At 40.5% G+C, this 23,507-nt stretch overlaps 1 pseudogene; it reads right to left on the bottom strand.

Moving 5' to 3' along the window:
• Positions 1–5,809: 5,809 nt before the first annotated feature.
• The window catches only part of LOC101435175 (L-amino-acid oxidase-like), a 34,437-nt pseudogene continuing 16,739 nt past the window's right edge, over positions 5,810–23,507 (bottom strand).

The raw sequence follows: 23,507 nt of genomic DNA, 5'->3' as shown, positions 1-23,507 counted from the left end.
CCACCGAGAGAAGTCGCAGAGGCGTCCAGTGGCTCCTCTCCCCCCGCCAGCAATGGTGATGGAGGAGGTTGTTGTTACGGGGTGAGGAGTGGGGTGAGGGGGGTATCTCAAATTTCCTTAATGTAACATTAAAAAAATAAATAAAGACCAAATAGAAAAGAAAAAAAAGATTAGGACTTTGCTTCAACCACATCATTAGAGTGCAGCTCTGCATTGAGTTCCTTTCCCTTTGGTGAGCTGATAAAACTGACTTTCACATGGCAGTAAACAAAGGAGAAGAAGAACACAGAGGAGGAAAGACAGCTCATTAGGCATGGCAAAGACCCTGGGAAGAGAGGTGAACCTGCTAGTCTACAGCTGACCTTGTGAAGAGAACAGAGTAGCTGAGCTGGAAAGAAATGAGTCCCTGGGAGAGAGACAAGCCTTATGCCAGCCTACAGCTGAGAGTGGAAGGAACTGGGACCAAAAACCTGTATATGAGTGTTCCTAGCAGCGCTATTTGTAATAGCCATAAACTGAAAATAACCAAATATCCTTTAACAAGTGAATGGTTAAATAATCAATGGTGCATCCATACAATGGAATACTACCCAGCTATAAACAGGAATCGACTATTGATACATGCATACTTAGATGGCTCTAGGGCATTACGATGAGTGTAAAAATCAATCTCAAAAGGCCACATACTGTATGACACCCTTTACCTAACATTCGTAAAATGAAAGCTTATAGAGATGGAAAACAGATTAGTGGTTGCCAAGGGTAGCGATGGTGGGAGGAGGTAATGGTTGCCAGGGAGGTTAGGGACAGTGGGTTTGACAGTAGAGGGGTAGCATGAGGGACATCTGTGAGGTGATGGAATAGTCTTATATCTTGATTATGATGGTGGTTACGCAAATCTACCCATGTGCGAAAATGACAGAACTATCCACACACTTCATATTGATGTCAATTTCCCAGTTCTGATACTGTATGATGGTTACATAGGATGAAATCTTTGGGGAAAACTGAGTGAACGATATACAGGATTATCTGTACTATCTTTGCAACTTCCTATGAATCTATAATTATTTCAGAAGAATAAAGAAAAAAAAACCTGTCCCCTACAAAATGGGTGGCATTAACCTCACCCATGGCATCCCCGGGTTCCTGTTTTAGTAGTGACATTCCCCATCATCTGTCACTTTTCACATGGACTTGGACATATGACCAAATATGTCCCTAAGCCTGTCCCCCAGATCACTGAGGGCAAGACTTGGGCCTGATTCCCTGAATTTCAGGGCAGTTGTCTGGGTATTTTTTTAATACAATTGAACCTTATGCAAGCAGTGTGGAAGAGTGGGGCCCTTATGAGACTGTGGCAGCCAGTGGTCCCTGTGGGCTGAGTTGACAGTGAGGGAGGAGACAGATAACTACACTTTATAGGGAGGTTGTTGGGGTTTCGACGGGTCAGTGCTGCACTGGCCATCTGCCATGTGGCCAGAGCACATCCCTGTACATTTCTGCTGGGTATGCCTCAAATGCAAGGCTTGATGGCTCTTTGCATGAACCATTTCTCAGAGTTGTTTTTTCAGCAGGCAACCTTGAAGGGAAGGTAGTTTTTGACCCTTAACCCCTAAACAAGGGGCAGGCTTAGTGTTCCTCAGCTGTAATGGAAGCCCATTGCATGCATAGTGTCTATCTGAGCCTCTCTGTGCTGCCACCTGTGTACTTAGCGGCATGGGTGCTCATGCCGATTGCTAGTTATGAGTAATAGAGACTTTTGTCTCTAATTTAGGGGCCTCCTGTCTGTCTTCTGCCCACGTCCATGAAACTGTAGCAGGCGAGCTTGTTCGTTTGCAAGTAGGATGAAATTCCAGACCTTGACAGAGTGCGGTTCCTGGATAGTGTGTTGTTTTGTCCAGTCTTCAGGATCTGAAGAGAATGACACCGACTGAGCTGGCTTTTTGTTTTTTGTTTTTAATTTTAAAAGACGCTTTACATTACATAAATGTTACATCAGAAATATAAGGGATTCCCATATGCCCCATTCCTTCCCCTGCATTTTCCCACATCAACATCCCTCATTAGTGTGGTACATTTGTTGAAATTGATGAACACATATATTTGTAGCTTCGTTACTAACCATGGGTAACAGTTTATAATTTACACTCTATCCCCCACGAATTTTTAAGTTATCACAAAATATACAATTACCTGTATCCGTCACTGCAATGTCATGCAGGACAACTCCAGTGTCCCCAAAATGCTCCCAAATTACACTTATTATCCCTCTCAGTACCCTCAGAACCTCTGGTGGTCCCTGCTTTTATATCAAAGATAAAAGTTCTTCCATTGCTAGAATAATATAGAATGAGTCTATAGTAGACTAACAACAAGTCTACTTTAGTCCATTGTTCATTCCCCAATCTTGAGGATTTTGGGATGGTGATGCTCACTCTGCTTCTAATTGAGAGGGACTTCCTTTGGGCTCTTGTTACCCCATGGTAGTAAACTGTCTGCTCAACTTAGAGCCCATTGGCCCCTTCTGGTGGCCCTTGGGTGATTGCTCACACCCAAAGTAGTCCCATAGGGACAAAATTCAAGCCAGGTAAATGCCAAATAATGGACCCCTCTAGAACTCATCTAACTATCTGCCCTGCCATCTCTGTGTCTGTCTCTTGAAAGATCTCATCAATATCTACTCCATCTCTCTGCTTCTTTAACCTCAGGGTTGCCAGGCAAGAAAGATACAGGGAAAAAGTTAGGGGCAGCCATGTGGCCTTGGCCTTGTGCATTCTGTGGACTTTATTTATACGAGCATTAAATATATCCATTGCTGAATGTCTCCGAAATTAATTGTTGATTGTTTGAGGGATATAGAAAATAATACAACAGAGCCATTGGACATACAAGAAGCAAGAGAATTTTTTTTTATTTTTAAGTACCAGAGCCAGGGATTAAGGCCTGGACCTCCTATGTGGGAAGCCAGTGCTCAATCCCCAAGCCACATAGGCTCCCCTAAATTGGTTTTATTGTTTGTTTACTTGTTGTTTGTTAGTTTTTTTTATTTATTAGAAGACACTGGGAACTGAATTGGGGACCTCCCATGTGGGAAGCAGGCACTCACAGCTTGAACCATATCTCCTCCCCATTAATTTTTTTTTAAAGAAATTTTATTGAGGTATATTCTCAGAGAATCAATCCACAGTGTACATTCAGTGGCTTTTGGTGTAATTATAGAGTTGTGTGTTCATCACCATGATCAATATTATAGCATTTTCATTACTCCAACAAGAAAAACTCCCCACTCCTTAGCTATCACCTCTCAATCCCTCTATCTCAGGCAAGTTATTTTAACCTCCTTGAGAATCAGTTTTTCTCCCCTGTAAAATGGAATCTTTACTACTAGAATGCATACATCTAGGTTGTTGTGATAACATGCAACAGCATGCAGCGTCTTGCCTTGCTGCTCACACATACACACTTGCCTCTCTTGAAGTACCTAAATCCCCAACTTCTCTTAGAATTCACAGTCAAGGGAGGTGGAGGGGGAGAGGAATGCTAGGGTTAGACTCAGATGAAATAACAGAGGAGTGGAGGGCCAAGATCAGTCTCTTGAAGTCAGGGCCCTTCCTCTTTAGGCCTCAGCACTCAGCTCTGTGGTTATCTGCATGCCTACCAGAAGGCAGATAAAGTACTGAGTGATGGCCTTAAATCATGAATGCTTTATTGCTTTAATGACTACATCAGGTGGTGGACGTGGGCCAGTGGTTAGGGCGTCCGTCTACCACACGGGAGGCCCATGGTTCAAACCCAGGGCCTCCTTGAACCGTGTGGAGCTGGCCCATGCCAGTGCTGATGCGCGCAAGGAGTGCTGTGCCACACAGGGGTGTCCCCTGCGTAGCGGAGCCCCACGCGCAAGGAGTGTGCCCCGTAAGGAGAGCCGCCCAGTGTGAAAGAAAGTGCAGCCTGCCTAAAAATGGCATCTCCCACACGGAGAAATGACACAAGATGATGCAGCAAAAAGAAATACAGATTCCTGTGCTGCTGACAACAGCAGAAGCGGACAAAAGAAGACGCAGCAAGTAAACACAGAGAACAGACAACTGGGGACTGGGGTGGGGTGGGAGGGGAGAGAAATAAATAAATCTTTAAAAAAAAAAAATGACTACGTCATGTATTGTGGTTCTTGTTAAGACTGTCTACAGTGCCAGAGGCTAGGATTTAATAGCCACTTAGCCAAACAGTAGAGTTACTCTGTTACTTGGACTTATTTAGCTTCTTCTAGTCCAATCTTTGGGCCCAGGTGGAGATACAGCTGGTGTTAAGGAAAACAAAATGGCCACCTGCATGGGCCGCTGCCGGGGAAGCCCTCTGGGGGAGTTTTATATTATTTATGAATTCCAAAAAGAGATATTGATTATGTTTGTAAACAGGTCTGTTCCTCTGGGTGTGATAGCCCTTTGAGTGTATTAAAATTCAGAAGTTTCACTTACTTTATTGAATCAAGATTAGGGTTTTGATTCTACCACGTGATTAGGGTGACTCAGTGTGTTCCCCTCCCCACTTGTGAGCTATATAAACAGACAGTCACTCAAGGAGAACCCAGAATAAGATACACACAGAGGGGGAATTGGACGTGGTTCAATGGATAGAGCTTCCACCTACCATGTAGAAGGTCCAGGGTTCAATATCCAAAGCCTGCTGGCCCATGTGGTGAGCTGCCCCATGTGGAGTGCTGCCACATGCAAGGAGTGTCACCCTGCACAGGGTGCCCCCCGTGCAAGGAATGGCCCCCACACACGGAGTACAGCCTGGTGCAGGAGGGTAGACCACCCAGGAGTGGTGCTGCCTTCCACAGGAAGAGCTGATGCAGCAAGCTGACACAATGAAAAAAAGACACAGAGAAGAGACAACATGAGATGCAGCGAAGTAGGGAGATGAGGTGGAGCAAGTGAATGATCACCTCTCCCCCACTCTAGAAGGTCCCAGGATGGGTTCCTGGAGCAGCCCAATGAAAATACCACAGAGAAAGAAGAACTCACAGTGAATGGACACAGAGCAGACAATGGGGAAGGGGGGAAGAAATAAACAGAAAAAACAAAAAAGACACACAGAGGAATAGAAAGAGCACCACAAACACAGAAGAGGAAAGAACTTTTATCCTGTGGTGCCGGGATGAGCATGACAGTCTATAGCTGACCTTGTGAAGGGACCAGAGCAGCTAAGCCTAGGAAGAAATAAGCCCTCCAGCCTGCAGCTCAGATCAGAAGAAGCTGGGCCCATGGAGTCTTAGGGGAAAGAGGAAGGCTGAATCCTCACAGACATTGCACTGCATCTGGCATTGTAGCAACAGAGTTTGGTGAGGAACTAATCTTGAGCTGGACTCTTTAGGCCTTGTGACTGTAAGCTTCCACCCCAAATAAATACCCTTTATAACAGCCAACAGAGTTCTGGTACTTTGCATTGGCACCCCTTTTGTCTAACACACCCTCTTTAGAAGGGCTTGCCTAAGAAAAGGAACACATGGTACAGGGTTGGTGATAAGCAACACCTGCTAATAAACTGTTTTGGGGTCAATAGAGATAGCTCATCAGATGGGACAAGCACACCATAGTAATCAGCTTATATCTGCCCCTCCCCACCCAAACTTTGTAAGACTCTCCCATGTAAAAGGGGAACTTAACGTCAGTCAGTTGGAACATCTCCTCACTAGTCTCCATGTTCCCACTCCCTCAGAGGAGCTCCGTTCTGCTTTCTCAATGAGATGCTGCTGTGTGTGTGAATCGTTCAGTACAGCCACGAGATGAACAGCCAATACAGCCTCTTGCATGAAGAGTGTTTATTTTATCACAAGGTACTAGGTTTTTAGACTTCTCCCAGTAAGCCAATTCCTGTGCGCCCTGATGCTGCCTACAGCTCAGTTTTGGGGTGGGACCCTTCCGGGTCTCTGGGGCCCTTTGAAGAAGCCAAGTTCACAGCCTCCTGGATGTCCTGGGCGGCCCTGAGGCCTGACTTGATGGCTGTGTCAATCCAGCCGTGGGGCAGGGACGTGTGCTCGCCGACAAAGTAGATCCGCCCTTGAGGTTGGCAGAGTTCCCGAACATAGTCCACGTATTGGTAGGGGGTGAAGGAGACAAAGGCGCCAATGGAATAGGGGTCCTGGCTCCAGTCCTTGACCTTGGAGTAGGGGCACAGGGCCCGGAGCTCCTCCTTGGGCCGGTTGTGGATGGCAGCCAGGTCATCCAGGACGACATCCACCACTCGGGCAGGGTCCATGGCAGTGAAGATTGAAGTGTCATCGTCCAGGGTGTAAGAGGCCAAGAGGACCCCTGTGCCATTAGGGAAGATGTGGCTGGGATAGATGATGAAGCGGGAAGGCCGGTCTGTGGTGGAGTAGCCACCAAAGATGCCGTCACGCTCCCAGAAGTGCTGTGTGCAGGCCAGGGCCACCTTGGCAGCACTGTGGTACGGGACAATACGCAGTGCATCCTCTTTGCTTGGGGAGAGGGGTGGCTGGAAGCGGAGCAGCCGGGCTGCCTTGCTCGTGGTGGCCACGACGACATAGTCCGCAGTCAGCAGTGCTCTTGGCCGCAGAGGGTTGGGGGACTGGTACCTGATGCGGACGTGGTCACCTGACACCTCCACCTCCTCGACTGGTGAGTGGAGCTGGACAGTCTTCGGCAAGAGGGAGTCATGCAGGGCAATGGGGAGCTGGTCAAATCCTCCGGTAATTTCATCAAGGCTGACGATGAATAGGTAAGAAAGAGGGAAGTGAGCTGATTGGCAAGGCCATTGGGGCTAGACATGGGCTGAGTCCTTTAAAGAACTTGCTTGGGCCCAGGGCTAGAAAGATGAGCAGTTGGAAGAAGGAGAACAGGCCAGGCCAAATGACCATTAGCTACAAGGGGCTAGTGAAAGGGGCACCTTCAGGCTGACAGGTCAGACAAAGGCCTCCCCTGTGGGCAGGTCTGGCCCCGTGCTGGGTACAAGATTTAAAGGATGCACAGTGGTCTGGCACCCAGCCACTCCCCTCTTGCCCCTTTGGGTGGCCATCTCCATACAGTGCTCCAAAGTCCCATGTCATGGCCAGGATTCTTAGTCACAGGGCTGACAAGGACACAAGACCCTTGCAGTCACTCTCAGCCCCTTCTACACAATGTCCTTTGTGAGAGCCTAGCACAGGGTGGGCTCTCTATGCATGAAGTTGTAGTACCACTAAGATTCCCCATTCAGGAGCAGATGCGGCTCAAGAAGTTGAGCGCTTGCTTTCACACAGGATGTCCCAGGTTTGATTCCCCATGCTTCCTAAAAACAACAAAAACAACAAACTAAAAAATGTCAGGGGAGCTGATGTGACTCAGGAGTTGACTCAGAGTAACCTGTGTGGCTCAGTAGTTGACTCAGGGGAGCCTATGAGGCTAATAGTTGACTCAGGGGAGCTGATGTGGCTCAGCAGTTGATGCAGGGTTGCCGATGTGGCTAATGGTTGACTCAGGGTAAAAAATGTTGCTCAGTAGTTGACTCAGGGTAACCTATGTGGCTTAGCAGTTGATTCAGGGGAGCTGATGTGGCTCAGTAGTTGACTCAGGGTAACCTATGTGGCTTGGTAGTTGACTCCGGGTAACCTATGTGGAGCCGACATGGCTCAGCAGTTGACTCAGGGGAGCCAGTGTGGTTCAGTAGTTGAGCACCGGCTTCCCACTTACGAGGTCCAGGGTTATCCCCCAGCCCTGGTCTGTCTAGGGAGTCCCCTTCCCTTCCATCCTTCCTTCAAGCAGGCCTTGGCTTGAATTTAAACTGATTTGCCCAGACTACCTAAGTTGGGGGGTTGGCAGAGAGGACACTACTGGGGAAAGAAGAGGTCTGGAAGCTCAAATATCTGAGTCTGCTCGGCTCTCCAGCAACCACAGCCTGCCCTCCTGTCGATATCAACAGCCTTGTCTGTCTGAGTGGGGTCTCACGGAACCAGGGAGCACATACTCCATTTTATTTCATCTTTACAGCCCCAGAGTGGATGGCTAGCTGCCAGTAGGCTGGGGGCTGTGGGTCCAGATCCAGCCTCCTTAGTGCATCTTTCTGTGCTGAAAGCCTCAAGCTTGAGCTGTGGCCATCGTCCTACAACATCTGTAACCTCCTGGCACGATTGTCCCTTAGCCAGTGGTTCTTAAAGTAGGGTTCCTAGACCAGTACTATGTGCATCACTTGGGAACCTCAGGCCCAGTCCAGATTTCTGGAGTCAGAAACTCTGAGGGATGGGACTTCCAAAGCTTGAAAACACCTGCTTTCACCCCTTGCTCCCCTATCTGTTCCTTTGGGGATCCTCACCTGCTCTAACAAGTTCTTCCACCACTCTTCTGGTTAGTAACCCACACACCCATGCCCATTCTCTCCCCCCACCCCAATCCCTACGTTTGGTTGTAGAAGGAGATGATCCTACGCAAGCTCTCCATGAAGGCCTCGCAGTAGCCAAGATCGACATTCATCAGGTCTCCGATCATCTGCACGGCCCCGCGGCTCAGGTTCCCCACCTTGATCAGGAACTCCTGCAGCCTCATGCAAAGGGACAGAAGGAGGGTCAGGGTGTCTGTGGAGCTGAGGGCCAGAGACCGCAAGCACCAGAAAGGATCAGGGTGGAATGGCAGGACAAGGGCACACTCAGCTGGGCACAGAGCTCTGAGAACTATGCTCAGAGATGTTATCAGGGCTGTGGAGGCCATGGCCACTGGAGGCTCTGAGGGGGGAGAGGGAGGAAGAGGGGTAATTTGCGGGCATTTTCAGGACTCGGGAATTGTCCTGAATGACATTGCAATGACAGATACAGGTCACTGTACATCTGATAAGAAATGTGCGGGAGAGAGCATAAACTGCATGTACACCACAATCATCGCTTAGTGGCAATGCTCCAAGGCGTGTTCATCAGTTGTGACACATGGACCACACTAATAGAGGATGTTGTTATTGTGGGAAAATGTGGGAGGGGAGTGGAGGGGCATAAGAACAGCAAAAACAGAACAAAGGGTACTGAACTGCAAAGCAAGCCAAAGCTGCCGCATCTTCATCTTGCTTACCCAGCCCTTCCCCACCCGTGTCTAACTGATTCCTCTTGGTGCCCCGAGGAAAAATGATTTAGTCCCGGCTCCAAAAAGGTTAAGACTTCTAGGGAAACCTGCCATCCACTAGAGCACTTAAACCTTGGGCCTAAACTAAATGAAGAGCTATAATTAAAGAATTCCCCAAATATTCATGGGAGAATTTAGAATTCTTTTGGGTGCCTATGATCCAGGATTATCTGACCTTTATCAGCTTGTGCATGTGTTGGTCAGAATTCTGATGCTAAATCCTGGATGGCAAAAGCTGATCAGACCTGGAAAGGGACCTACAAAATTTCTCTTTCCATGATAAATCTGAAAGTCAAATAAGGCTGGGAAACAGGGCAAAGATTTTACAAGATTACTTGTCAGGGCAAAGAAAACCTTAAAAGTCTCCTCTACAGATTAAAATGGAAAAGCTTTACATCTCATATTAAACAAAGAAGTTCAACTTGTCCCATCTGCCAGGAACAAAAATTCTGATAACTAAATCCAAATGTTTTAAAAATTCAGGCATACTTAATCTAGGTAAACCTTTGGCAAACAGGACTAGTTGACTATTGTTAATCAAATGAAAAGTAACTATATCTTCTGAGTTATCCACATTAAGTGCAATATAACCAATTTTACATGGTAATAGGTTGCAATCTACTTGGGTATGTTCTTCCTAAATTTATACAGATTTGCTGATGAAATAAACTAGCATTGTATCTACTAGAAGTTTAAAATGATGAAAAATGTAAATCTGTGTTTAACCAAATTGAAATATTATTCTGACAAGCTTTATTTCAAGAGTTATTGTGTTTTGTAGAATGTTGACTTGAAGACGATTTCTAAGGTCATTTTCATAATTTAAGTATGTAAGGAATACAGGATGAGTTTTGTTAAGGAAGAAGAGTAGTTTTGTCCTAAAGTAAATGGACTGGATGTTGCAGAATGAGAAATAGGAAAAGTGTAGGAAAAACACAAAGGAATATAAAAAGTTGTAGAGGATGTGGAGAAGTGGATTTTATTTGTCATGTTCAATGGTAAGATTTGAAAGGCTTATTTATAAGATTTTTTTAAAGGGCTTTCATATAAGACAATATTTTCATGTAAAATTAGAATTTGCATTTCTCTCTATTAAAATTGTAAAAATTTTTTTGGATTATGGGCTGCTTTTAGTGAGAGGTTATAAAAGCTTTTGCTTAACTATCTGAGTAAAATGTCTAGAAGGCAAAGATTCTATGTCATATCAGAATAGTTTCACTGATACTTATATTGATTTTATCATCCTTTTTTGTTTAAGAGGATGTCTTCTCACTTTAAAAAGAACTAAGTTTTTATTTCCTTTTTAAAAAACAATAATTTTACCTCCTATATTTAATTTTAAAATCTTTCATTATCACTTTCGTTAAGTTGGTAAACAACTACTGTTTATCAGGGACCTATAATCCTATTTAGGATCTCCCTGACATATTTGCATTCTCAGAATCAAACACTAAGCCATACGCTTTGAAGACATGCCTGAATTTCCTTATCTTATTTTCAGTCTATTCTCTTATTCATCCTATACCCCTTCCAACTCCCAATCTCCACCCCCAAAATATCCTATCTTCACCATGATTTCCTTTTTATAAATTTTTAAATTTTTATTTTATTTTTTCCATGATTTCCTTTTATCTCCTATTTACCCTATTTTTGCACTATGTACTCCTATCTTGAACACAATTCCTTTGTATACCACCACAGAGCAAAGGAAACCAATCAGAATAAATTCTGGGTCCATGCCCACCCCCATTTTGTCCCCAAACAGGTATTCCTGTAATAGCCATATCCCTTTCACTTGCAGTCTTGGCACTGACAGGAAACATTAGATACACCCAACCAGATAGATCCCCTTTTTGGAATGACTGTGCTGGGCATTAAGAGCCCCCAGACTGGTTGACAATGTGACCTCTTAATTCATCCCCCAAGGCCAACCAAATCTTCATGTCAAGACCAGATAAAGATACCACAAGAAAAGAAATGACTGATCAATAACACTAATGACTATAGATGCAAAAATCCTCAACAAATACCAGCAAATTGAATGTACTTTAAAAGAGTCAGAGGGAAGTAGACATGGCTCAACTGATAGAGCATCCGCCTATCATATGGAGGGTCCAGGATTTGATTCCCAGGGCCTCCTGATCCATATGGTAAGCTGGCCCACGCATAGCACTGCCACGCAAGGAGTGCTGTGCCACACAGGGGTGCCTCCGTGTAGGGGTGCCCCATGTGCAAGGAGTGTGCTGCCCAAGGAGAGCCACCCTGCGTGAAAAAAGCACAGCCCATTCAGGAGTGGCACTGAGCATACAGAGAGCTGGCATGGCAAGATGACACAAAAAAAAGAGATACAGTTTCCCGGTGCCACCTGACTATGCAAGCGGACACAGAACATACAGCGAATAGACACAGATAGCAGACAATGGTGCGGGAGGGAAGGGGAGAAAAAAAATCTTAAAAAAATAAAAGAGTCATACACCATAATTAAGTGGGATTTATCCCAGGGCTGCAAGGGTGGTTCAACATAAGAAAGTCAATTAATGTAATACACCACTTTAACAGAATAAAGGGAAAAAAAACCAAAACAATCCACACACATGGTCATCTCAATGGATGTAGAAAAGTCATTTGAGAAAATTCACCACCCTCCTTGATTAAAACACTTATAAAATTAGGAATAGAAGTAACCTTGCTCAACATGATAAAGGGGATATGCAAAAAAACCCACTGCTAAGATTATATTTAATGGTGAAAGACTGAGAGCTTTTGCTCTAAGACCAGGAGCAAGACAAGGATGCTCACTGTCACTACTCTTATTCAACATTGTACTGGAAGTTCTAACTATAAAATTAAGCAAGAAAACGAAACAGAGCACATCCAAATTGGAAAGGAAGAAATAAAATTTCCCCATTTGTAGATGGCATGATTCTATATCCAGAAAATTCTGAAAAATCCACAACAAAGCTACTAGAGTTAATAAACAAATTCAGCAAAGTGGCATGGTATGAGATCAATACGTAAAAATCAGTGGTGTTTCTACACACTATTAATGAACAATTGGAAGAATAAATCAAGAAAAAATTCCATTTACAATAGCAACTAAAAGAATCAAATATGAAGGAATAAATCTAACCAGAGATGGAAAGAACTTGTATACAGAAATCTGAAATGCATTGCTAAAATGAGTTAAATATGACCTAAACAAATGGAAGGACATGCCATGCTCATGGAATGGAAGTCTAAATATTGTTAAGATGGCAATTCTACTGAAAGCAATATACTCAAACAAATCCCACTAAAAATTCCAACAATCTGCTTTACAGAAATGGAAAAGACAATCATCATATTTATATGGTAGGGTGAGGGGCCCTAAATAGCCAAAGCCATCCTGAAAAAGAGGAAGAAAGTTGGAGGATGAACACTTTCCAGTTATAAAACTGATTACAAAGCCACTGCAATTAAAATAGCCTGGTACTGGCACAAGAATAGACTGACTCTGGTATCAAAATGAGGGTTCAGAAATCATGCCTGTCACTTATTGAATTTTGACAGGGGGGCAAAAACCACTCAACTAGGAAAGAATAGTATCTTTAACAAATGGTGCTAGGAAAACTGGATCTCCACTCATTTGCAAAAGAATAAAAGTGGACTCCTCCTAATGTGGGCTATGAGTGGAAGGCTCTTTGTCTCTTCAGAGATAACGTAAACTATATGTAACTTGTGAGTGTGAGGTGATAAAAGGCTGCAGTCCTGCCCTTAGTAACCATGGCAAGGACTCCAGTCCCAGGAAACAGTTTATCAATGCAAAGTCTATAAACTTTAAGTATTCAGGGGAAATGCAAACCAAATATGCTAAAAGCTTATCTAGAATGCCTGAAGTCCATGCTAAAAGCTTACCTAAGATGTAGAAGATATATATGCTAATTCAAGCCTATTAAAAACTGAAACAAAAAGACCTTTTAGCCTTTCCTCTGTATAAAAAGAACTCAAAAATCTTGTTCCAGGCTCGGGATTAAAACAAAAAACTCCCGAGTCTGGCTGGCCATCAATGAACCATTTTTGCTTCTCAAAATCATTCCTGAGTCCTGGCCTCTCTATATGCAAATAATTAAACGTCTCTCAAATTCTACAACATTTTCGGTCCACAAAGGGATCGCAAACGAAGGCCAGAGACAGTAGCATTTTGCTGCACCTTCCAAATCCCTGAGGAAGCCAGGAGGACTCAGGTGGACCCCAAATCTGGGTGTCCCTGGATTAAATTTAATGCGGAAAAGATGTGAGCTCTACCAGAATCTTCCTGACAAAATCGAGGGTAATTGAAGGTCTGAAGAAAAAGATTCTGGAAACAAAAAAGAACTCCAAACATGAAAGAATGTAAAACTCCCTGGGTGAGCACAGTCTGGAAAGCCCTAGCTTTAATTGGTAGGAAGGAGAGGCAGATCACCTCCCGGGAGAACCCTAGGAGCCACAGAAAATTGGGGGAAAGCCGTTCTCTCTTAAGTCTGGAATAAGGAGAAAAACCAGGAAAATCCCCTGGTGTTTTAGGTTTGTCTAATTGCATGTTAGAATCTAGTACTAGTCTTATACCCAGTAAAGGAGTGGAGGCTTAATTTTAATAGGAAAGGCTTTTAATAGGTTTGAGTCCTAATATCCAGGAGAAAAACCAGGAAAAAGCCCTGGTGTTTTAGGTTTGTCTAACTGTATGTTAAAATCTGGTACTGGTCTTATATCCACTAAAGGAGTGGAGGCTTGATTTTAATAAAAAGGGTTGTTTATAGGTTCAAGTCCTAATGTCCTAGAAATTAGTCTAATATTAAAAAAAAAAAAACCAACTTAGTTACAGGAAAATGAATCAGCTTTTCTAGTGGAGCTTGGTCTGGGTATAAAGTTAAACAGTAAAAAAAGTCTAGCTGAAATCTTTTGTTATGGTGCTAAATTATAAATGAATTCGCTTTATACCAAATGTTAAGTGTTCTAAGCTTTGTGATGGCTGTAGGGACAGCCATGCTGAAAATATATATGTAAAATTTGTGGGTCAAATTAGTAACCTTTGTGCTTCTGTCTGTGTCAGCTCAGTGCTAGTGTTAGAGTTGTGTTGTTATGTAAAGTAGAAATCAGTAAAGCTGGAGCCCTACCTTGCCATTAGCAAAGAGGTGAAATAATTATGGAGCAAAACTGAAAAGTCTGGATGTTTGCAGAGTCTAGATGTTTGTGTATACTCTGCTGTCTTGTCTCTGGTCTGCCCCTTTGCCGGGGCTTGGAAGCCATCTGTGTCCTCGCCACACACCCAAAGTTGTTAGGGCTGTCCCAGTCAGAGTGGCTGAGTTCCTAAAAGAGCTGCCGAATTTAAGTAGGTTCTGTCTGCCCATTTTAACAGAAAGCTAGAAAAAAAAGAGCAGCTTGCCCTTTTCTAGTGAGTCCACATACTTTCTATTCATAAGTGGCTTTCCTATTTGATTGTTGTGTACCCAACTGCCTGGAAGGGGTGGGGGTGGGAGAAAGTGAAGGGAGTAAAAAGCAGAATCAAAATAAATGCAGTTCCCTCCCTAGAGTGTCAAAGCCAAAATATGTTTGCATTCTGCCCAGGTTCTTAAAAGATATTGTAGTAACTTTAAGTAAGAGAATGTGTTCTGTGAAAGTAAAATTTGTCTTAAAAATATAAATAATTATAAAAGTTTAACAAAGCATTCTTTAAATTAAGGTATTTAAATGGCTAATTGCAAAAAGTCATTATTAAACAAAAACTGAATTAATAATAAAAGTAATTTTATAACAAAAAAACTTTTCTTTAGCAGCCAGGCTCCCCTGCCAACTTGCTTCCAAAAAACTATTTCTAATATTACATGCTACTAAGTATTTAAAGTAAAAAAAAGTTCATTATTTTAACAAGCTTGTTTAGTATTAATGGAAATTATATATTGTAAAAAATTTGCCTGGTAACTTAGTATATAGGATATATAAAATATGTTTTTATTGTTAAGGAAACAGAAAATGATTTTGTCCTAAGATAAAATAATTGATTATTGGAAAGAGTCAAGTGTGGAACAAAACCTGAATGAATACTAAAAGTGTAGGTTTGTGGAAAAAAAATTTTTATAATTAAAATTAAATAAAATCAATATACAAAATAAATCTGTTTTATCAAAATAGCTTCTTGTGCTTTAACCTCATTTCCTCAGTGTTTAAAAACAAAGTCTTATCTCTTTTAAAAAACATTATGTTCTAAAAATCAAATCCCGAAAAGTAGCTTTTTATTTCAAACTGCAAGAAATTTATTCTTTTACCTTAAAAGAAAAATTAAAATGATAGTTAAATTCATTTAATATATTATAAGTCAAATAAAAATTGTTTAAAAGTGTTATAAAATTAACAAGTTTTAAAAATTTAATAAAAACTGTAACTAAGAGTTAAAAACATTTATAAATGCATTTATATTTTAAAACAGCAGAAAAATAATAACTAAAATTATAGCTAAGTGAATTTAGCCTAAAACTATTATTTAAGTGTAAATTCTAATCTAATCTTTCCTTTGTTTATGGTTACTTCAAGCCTAACCTCACCCCTTGCCTTTGCCTATAGTTTTTTTCATAATAGCTTCTGCCCCTACAAGCCAAAAAAAAGCTAAAACATCACTGTCAACTGTCCTAGTATTAGTAACCCTTTCTCTCATGAATTCAAGTATAAACTAAATAAATTGCTGCCTGATAAAATAAAGTTAAACAACCACTGAAGTTTTATTATCTCCAAAATAAAAAAAAAAAAGAAAAATGAGGAAAGGGGGAAAAGTCTCCTGCCCTAACAGTCAGTGCTCCTAAGAGTGGCAATTCATGAGAAAAACCAGTCTACCTCCCTGAGGCTTCAAATAGCCTCAATAAATATATATAAGATTAATCTTGTTGCTTATCCAAAATTCTGCTAAATTCAAAGTAAAATATAAAGTTCTAAAATGAAAAATAGTGCTAAAGCATTAAAAACATTTTAGTTACAATCCATTAAATAAAAAAAATTCTTGTATAAAACTGCAGTCATAGTGCAAATTAAAAAAAAAGTTTCAAAAGTCTTTAAAATGTTTTGCAGTCACACTTGTTTTTTAAAGTAACTAAAGTTACATTTTTGTGTCAAACTATTCATGTCTGCCTATTTGCTCCAATTGTTAAATATGCAGTTATAGAAGTAATATATATTTCTAAACCCCAAATTAAGCTAAAGAATATATAAAATAATGCAAATTATAAGTAACATCAACAAGTTATTTCTTTGCCTCTTTGTATCTGCCCATTTGCTCAGTGTATATCTTCATACAGCAGAGTAATATCAAATTAACGAATAAAAATTCTTAAATAAGCTCAATTCAAATTATTAAAACATTTAATTTTTAATAATTTGAAAATCAAATATGCAGTAACATATGTAAGTAAATATTCTTAAAGCCCAAATTAAACTAAGCAAGATGAAAAAGTCATATAAAAATCTAATCATAAAAACAATTAAAAAAGGGCCTCTTCTTTGTAAGAGCTTTAAAGGCAAAACTAGGTGTAGCAAATTAAACCTATCTACTAGGCTAGGAAATTAAAAATCAGTTTGCCCTGTAATTTCCCAGTGTAAACCTTTTGTCAACCATAAAATATAAAAAACAAAAATTAAGTTCATTTCCACATAAAGAAAAAAAAAAGTTAATTAGTGTAACCTGGCAGCCTGCTGCCTCAGTCTCCCACTCCCGAGTTGAACAGCAGTAGAAAAAACCAGCTTAAGCCAATCCTATGGGCAATAAAAGAATGCCCAAAAAGTAGCTAGGTCAGTGCCATTTCAGCACTAAATTCTATTCCTTATTTAACAAAAGAGAGCAAGTAAAAGCTAAAATGATTGAAATGTAATAAAGGAAGCAGTTAAATCACAAACTTTTGCAAGAGAAAGTTAAATCTTCTCAAATAAGCTATAACTTCTAAAGTATCCAATCTATAAAAAAACAGAGGAAGAGCTTGCATGCTAGGCTTAAGCGTGTAAATTGTGTCATTTTTCTTTGTTCGAGGCGCCAGCCATATCTGGCTCTGCGCCCCTTATTGCACAATTAAGAATAAATTATTTTCTTCTTCTCCACAATCTGGTGAGCCTTATTTTCTTCCAAAAAATTTCTTCCCAACAAAATAAAAGTAATTAGTGGCTCTATTAACAAATTTCAGTAAGTAAAGTCCATACAAACAACAGAAAAATCTTTCCTAGGTTATAATTAAACTAATTAGGTAATTGTGTAATGTGTTTTAAAACCTGATAATCAGTATGCTTTTAAATTATTCATTTTCATAACTTAAACAAAGAAAAAAAGTTTTTAGCTTCCTGTAAGAAAAAAGAAAAACATTCCTGAAATAAACTATAATCGTTTCAATTTTATTTAACTTGAGTGTAATCTCCCATAGCTAATTTAGAAACTAAATTAACACTATATGTACAAAATCTTTAAAGTAATAAAAATTATAAGTTCACATTAGTAAAATTAAGCCAAAGAAAAAATTGTAAATATGCTCTCTTAAATAGAGTAAATTTCTTTAGTTAATAATTGTAATTAAATAAATTTATTTAAACATAAAGTAGCTAGTCAATGTAGTTATAATCAATTATAAAGATTTTATAAAACATCTTCCAAACTAAAAATGTTCAAGTAGTTCTAGTTCTAAAAGTCATTGTTAACTAAAACTTAAATTAGTATTAGTTGCAAAAAAATAACTTTGGCGTAATAATAAAATCTGTCTAAAGGCCACCACAAAGTACATATGTAAGTAAATAGTAATAAAAAGTTGTCTTAATTCTATTAGAAATATTCTGTTTTCATTTTAACAATAAAAAATAATTTTTCCCTGTTACTAAAGTAAAATACCTACTATTATCTTCATAGTAAAATTGTGTAAGTAAATAGTCATTTAATATATAATGTGTGGCATTAAATTGTCTAAAATATATATATAAAAACAAGAAATAAACTTTAACATTATCAAACTCTTTTGTGCATTCAAACCAGGCCTTGTATACATTGCATTTTTCCTCTCCATGTGGGTTATTGGCTAAGCTAGTCACTAACCCCTCAATTAAAATATTTGCTGTATCAGCCTCTAGTTCTGCTGCTAAAGTCAGTGGAAACTACGTTGCAGTTTCAAGCTCCTGCAGCAGCCAATAATAACTCGGTACAACCAAGTGTACAATAGACATCGCCTCCAAACTGGCACTATTCCATAGTGCCAAAAAGCACTATGCAACAAACTAGTACAAGACTAAAAAATCTCTAGAATCAACAATGCTGCCACTTGCTCACTGCGTAAAAAACATGCTAAATAAAGCCATAATACCAAAATACTGTAAATAAACCTTAAACACAATTGGCATTATAGCCTGCTCTCATGAAAAAATAACATAGAAAATATTACAAACCTGAAACTTAAAACTAATAATTGCAACTCTAAATCCTTATGCATTAAGTAAGACATTAATTAATATTAAGTGCTGTACTCTTATCCCGTACTAAATACATGCTTAGTAATTATAACATTATATTTTCTATTTTAAATCAAGTGCGAGAATATATTAAACATGTTAAATTCCTAGTAAATTCATTTTCTAAACAGTTAATAAACATGTCTGTAAAGTGAAGTAGCAGTCTCAGCCAAGCTCAGTCAGCTTAATATATTCTACTGTACTCTACTGTGAAGCAAAATAAAGCTTCCTTGCTAATACTAAGCCACCTATTGAACAAGTCAAAATTGCTAAAAATTGTACAATTAAAACCAAAGTGTAAAAAACCTTTATTCTGTAGTTCTAATCACTCCCACAGCTAAAAACTAAAAGAATTTCCAACTTAGTATTCTAATCCTAAATAAAGCCAGTTGCCCAAGAAGTGCCAGTTCACCAAGAGCATCTAACGAAGCAAATAAATGCCAATCATTAAACAGATTAAAATGTATCTTCAGACAAAGCTAAGTGTCTGTTGCAATTTCTCTCTAAAAAATAAATAAATTAAAAAATATATACATATGCTATTCCCACCAGCTTTTTAAAAAGAGTGCCATCTTTATAAGCACCTAACCTGGTCTACCTCTGTAATCCAATGTCCTCTTTTAAAAAAAGGTATTCCACATTTTTAATTAAGTTCATTGCTTTCAGAGTAAACATCTTATTAACCATAAAAACTTATCCAAATTCCTACAAAATGTCGAATCCATCTTCCTCCAGTTAAAATAAAATAAGAAGTTTACACCTTATTAAGCAATAACTACAGTCCATAGCCAACAGAAAGCAGTTACAAAAAAAAAAAATCATCTCCCTTCAGCATCCCTTTTAAATTAAAGGTGTAAACTCTTATTTAAAGATAAAACAAATTAATACATAGATCTAAAACCTGCCTAAAAATCCACCTGACACCTGTAGCCCCAGAATAACTGCAGGGGGCCCTGCGCCAAAATTCTGCTGTCCAAAATAAAAACTTCTAAACTTCTAAAAACAGTCCTGAAGGCTACACTAAAGATTAATAATCAATCAAAACAACAAACAGCCATCCACCTCATAGTTCCAACAATAATTATGCCAAAGCTTAACAAGTTAAACTTTGGCAAAAGGGGGAAATAATGTGGGCTATGGGTGGAAGGGTCTTTGTCTCTTCAGAGATAACCTAAACTATCTGTAACTTGTGAGTGTGCGGTGATAAAAGGCTGCAGTCCTGCCCTTAGTAACCATGGCAAGGACTCCAGTCCCAGGAAACAGTTTATCAATGCAAAGTCTATAAACTTTAAGTATTCAGGGGAAATGCAAACCAAATATGCTAAAAGCTTATCTAGAATGCCTGAAGTCCATGCTAAAAGCTTACCTAAGATGTAGAAGATATATATGCTAATTTAAGCCTATTAAAAACTGAAACAAAAAGACCTTTTAGCCTTTCCTCTGTATAAAATGAACTCAAAAATCTTGTTCCAGGCTCGGGATTAAAACAAAAATCTCCTGAGTCCAGCCGGCCATCAATAAACCTTTTTTCCTTCTTAAAATCATTCCTGAGTCCTGGCCTCCCTATATGCAAATAATTAAACCTCTCTCAAATTCGACAACACTACCACATGCATATAAAAAAGTCAACTCAAAATTGATCAAATACCTAAATATAAGAATGAGGACTATAAAACTCCTAGAAGAAAACCTAGGGAAGCATCTTCAGGACCTTGTTTCAGTCAACGGTTTCATAGACTTTACATCTGAAGTGCAAATAACAAAAGAAAAAAAATAGATCAATGGGACCGCATCAAAATGTAACAGTTTTGCATCTCAGTGGACTTTATCATGAAAGTAAAATGAAAACTTACACAATGGGAGAAAATGTTTGGAAATCACATATCTCATGTGTTTAATATCTAGAATATATAAAGAAATCCTTTAAATTATCAACAAAGAAAAGCAACCCAATTGAAAATGGGTAAATAGTTGAATAGACATTTTTCCAAAGAAGATATACAAATGGCCATAAAGCACATGAGAAGATCCTGAACATTATTAACCATTAGAGAAATGCAAATCAAAACCACTAGAACATACCATTTTATACCCTCTAGAAGCTACTGTTAAACAGAAAAATACGAGTATTAAAGAAGATATGAAGATACAGGAAGAGTCATTCAATGCTGGTGGGAAGACAGTTTGGCAGTTTCTCAGAGAGTTAAGTATGTATTTACCATATGACCTGGCAATTCCACTTCAGGTATATACCCAAAATAATTGAAAGCAGTGTTTCAAACAAACATGAACATTTGTGTTATTCACATCTGTTGAAAGATGGATGCAATCCAAGAGCCAATCAATCAATGAATGGATAAACAAAATGTGGTAAATGCCCACAATGGAGTATTATCCAGCCATAAAAAGGTGTAACATTCTGATACATATGACAACATGAAAGAACCCTGAAGACATCAGGTTGAGTGAAAGAAGTCAGACACAAAAGGACAAATATGTAAGGTCACACTAGTATGACAAAATTAGAATAAGCAAGCAAAGAATCAGAATCTAGAATACACATTACAAGTGAAGCAGGCTAATAAGATAGGGAATAGACTGATCTGGAACCTGACAGAGAGTCCACGTGGACATCAGAAACCCACAAGATGGCTGCTGGAGGAACCCCACCTACGGATTCTGCTATCCAGAACAAAGACTCCCTCCTGAGAACAACGAAAAGCCCATATGTTCCCTAGAAACTTTATCATTGGGTCCTCACTAAGGAATTACAGGTGGGGTAACCAATCCAAGTAGCAAACAACTGGAAACCCCTCCCCTGCCATTTGCAACGGGACAAAATAATTAACAGTTTAAAAGGTAGGCACAAGCGCAGGCTCTTGCCTTGCTCTTTTCGCCTAGGGACCCATCCTGCCATCTTTGTGTTGTTTTCATCATTTTTCTTCTGCCACGTGGTCACGCAAGTAAACCTAGGGATTTATAATCTATAATGGGGAATTGTAGCTTGTAAATCAGCCCTCTTCATCGCTTTCACCCCTTTTTCCTCTCCCTGGGACCCCTGCTCTGTTATTTTCTCCCATTTCTCTTCCCTCCCTACCTGAATAAATGACTGGCCTTACTCACCTGGCATGCTTTCAAAATTAATTTCTGCAGCACACCTGAGAATCCAGATAGAATCTGGTAACATATTTGGCTAGCCAGGTCGAGGCGTTTATTGGTAAGTGAAACTATGGGCTACAGCCTGCTTAATGCCTTCCTTTGGTTCTCTATTTTAAACGGGTTTGCGTCTGAGTCCCCAAAGGTTGTGATCCTGGGAGGGAAGGGGCTGAGGTCTGGAAATTCTTTGTGTCTGCGCCACCCACCCCATCTTGTTAGATCTAACCCCAGTCGGGAGGGCTGGGGAACAGCATGGGAGTTCACTATGAGGCTGGTCTTTCAAGCAAGTCTTTGCCCTCGACGCTGGAGACCGCTGCCTTCCTTCTCCCGCAGCCCTTTCGAGAGGGCACAGGGCAGTAGTGGAGGCCTGCGAGCTTACCCCTCCACTGGGCCCAGGCCTCTGCAAGCGGCTTTCCTACTGACCGCACCCACCTGGAGGAAGGAAGCCCGAAGACCATGGGCAGAGTCTAAACGGATGCCATGGATGTTCTCCTCAGGGTGGCTACGTGGCTAGAACACCCTTGCAATTTCTAAACTTTACCCATATTTTAATTTTTTACTGAATCTCTCTTTGCAGGTTTGTTAGGATGCTTTGGTCTGTTTTAAAAACCGGTAAAATAAAGTTCTCGTGGAAAGTGCCTTTTGTTTAGTAGGGAAGCTATTGTCTCCGGACCCCAGAATCTATTAACTTTGTACAATTAACCTCTAATTACTTAATGCTTTTTTAATAACTGGTTTAACTGGAAAAGTATCACAGTAAAGTAAGAACTAAGGCTGCGCTTAATAATTCTGGAAGGATAGGAGGAAGAAGCACAGTTCGGCTTGGCAGCTTCAGGTTAGAAATCAATTCGGCCTGTCTCCCAAGTCCAGCCTGCCCCGGGTATCCCTGTGGCAGGGGCTCTCTGATTTCCTGGGGTGGTGGCGATCAGTGAGCAGCCAAACATATCCTGAGATTTGACTCAGGAACTTCTATTTGGGTTGGTCTCGGACCCTGGAAAATAGGGGTGCCGAGAACCAGAGCAGGAAACTGAATGGCCCCCATTCCTTGGGCCCATCCATTCAGAGAGCAGCCAAATATCCCCTGGGACAAACATCTCAGGTGCTTTGATTTGGGGTCACTGCTCAGGCCTCCCAGTCAGCTTGGGCTCATTTATCTGATATCCAGAATCAGATACCCCCAAGACCTGCCCACAATGATGCTTGTGGGCCACTTACGCCCTGAAAATAAATATTCTCAGGATGCTGAGACAGGGCTTCAGCTCCAAATTATGTGGACTGGTGAGTTTAGTCAGGCTAGAATCCTGGGATGCCAGAATGGTCGACTAAAAAGTACTTCTCATTCTTCCTAGAATAATGGGTACAACCTCTAACATACTAGCAGGCTCCCCATTTGGATGTATTCTCATGAACTGGACAACCCTACCAACTGAAGGGTTGAAGGACAAACTGATCTTCTGCAATACTGCATGGCCACAATATAGCCTTGAAGGTGGCCAAAATTGGCCTGTAAATGGTACTTTATATTATGACTGCATTTTGCAAATAGACCTCCTCTGTAAGAAGGAAAGAAAGCAGTCAGAGGTTTCATATGTTCAAATTTTATGGCTCTATATGAGGATACAAGGTTCAGTGGATCTTGCAAGTTATGTTATGCTCAAGAAGTGAAAGCACTTCCTGAAGGGATCATCTTAGATGATCCCCTCCTCGGTCCCACCTCCCTCCAGCCTCTGCTTCCATGCCTCCTGTGCCTATGCTACCCCAGCAGTA

The sequence above is a fragment of the Dasypus novemcinctus genome, chromosome 16 (genome assembly GCF_030445035.2).
Source record: "Dasypus novemcinctus isolate mDasNov1 chromosome 16, mDasNov1.1.hap2, whole genome shotgun sequence".
In the NCBI taxonomy this organism is placed as follows: domain Eukaryota; kingdom Metazoa; phylum Chordata; class Mammalia; order Cingulata; family Dasypodidae; genus Dasypus; species Dasypus novemcinctus.
This window is presented reverse-complemented; position numbering and strand designations above follow the sequence as displayed.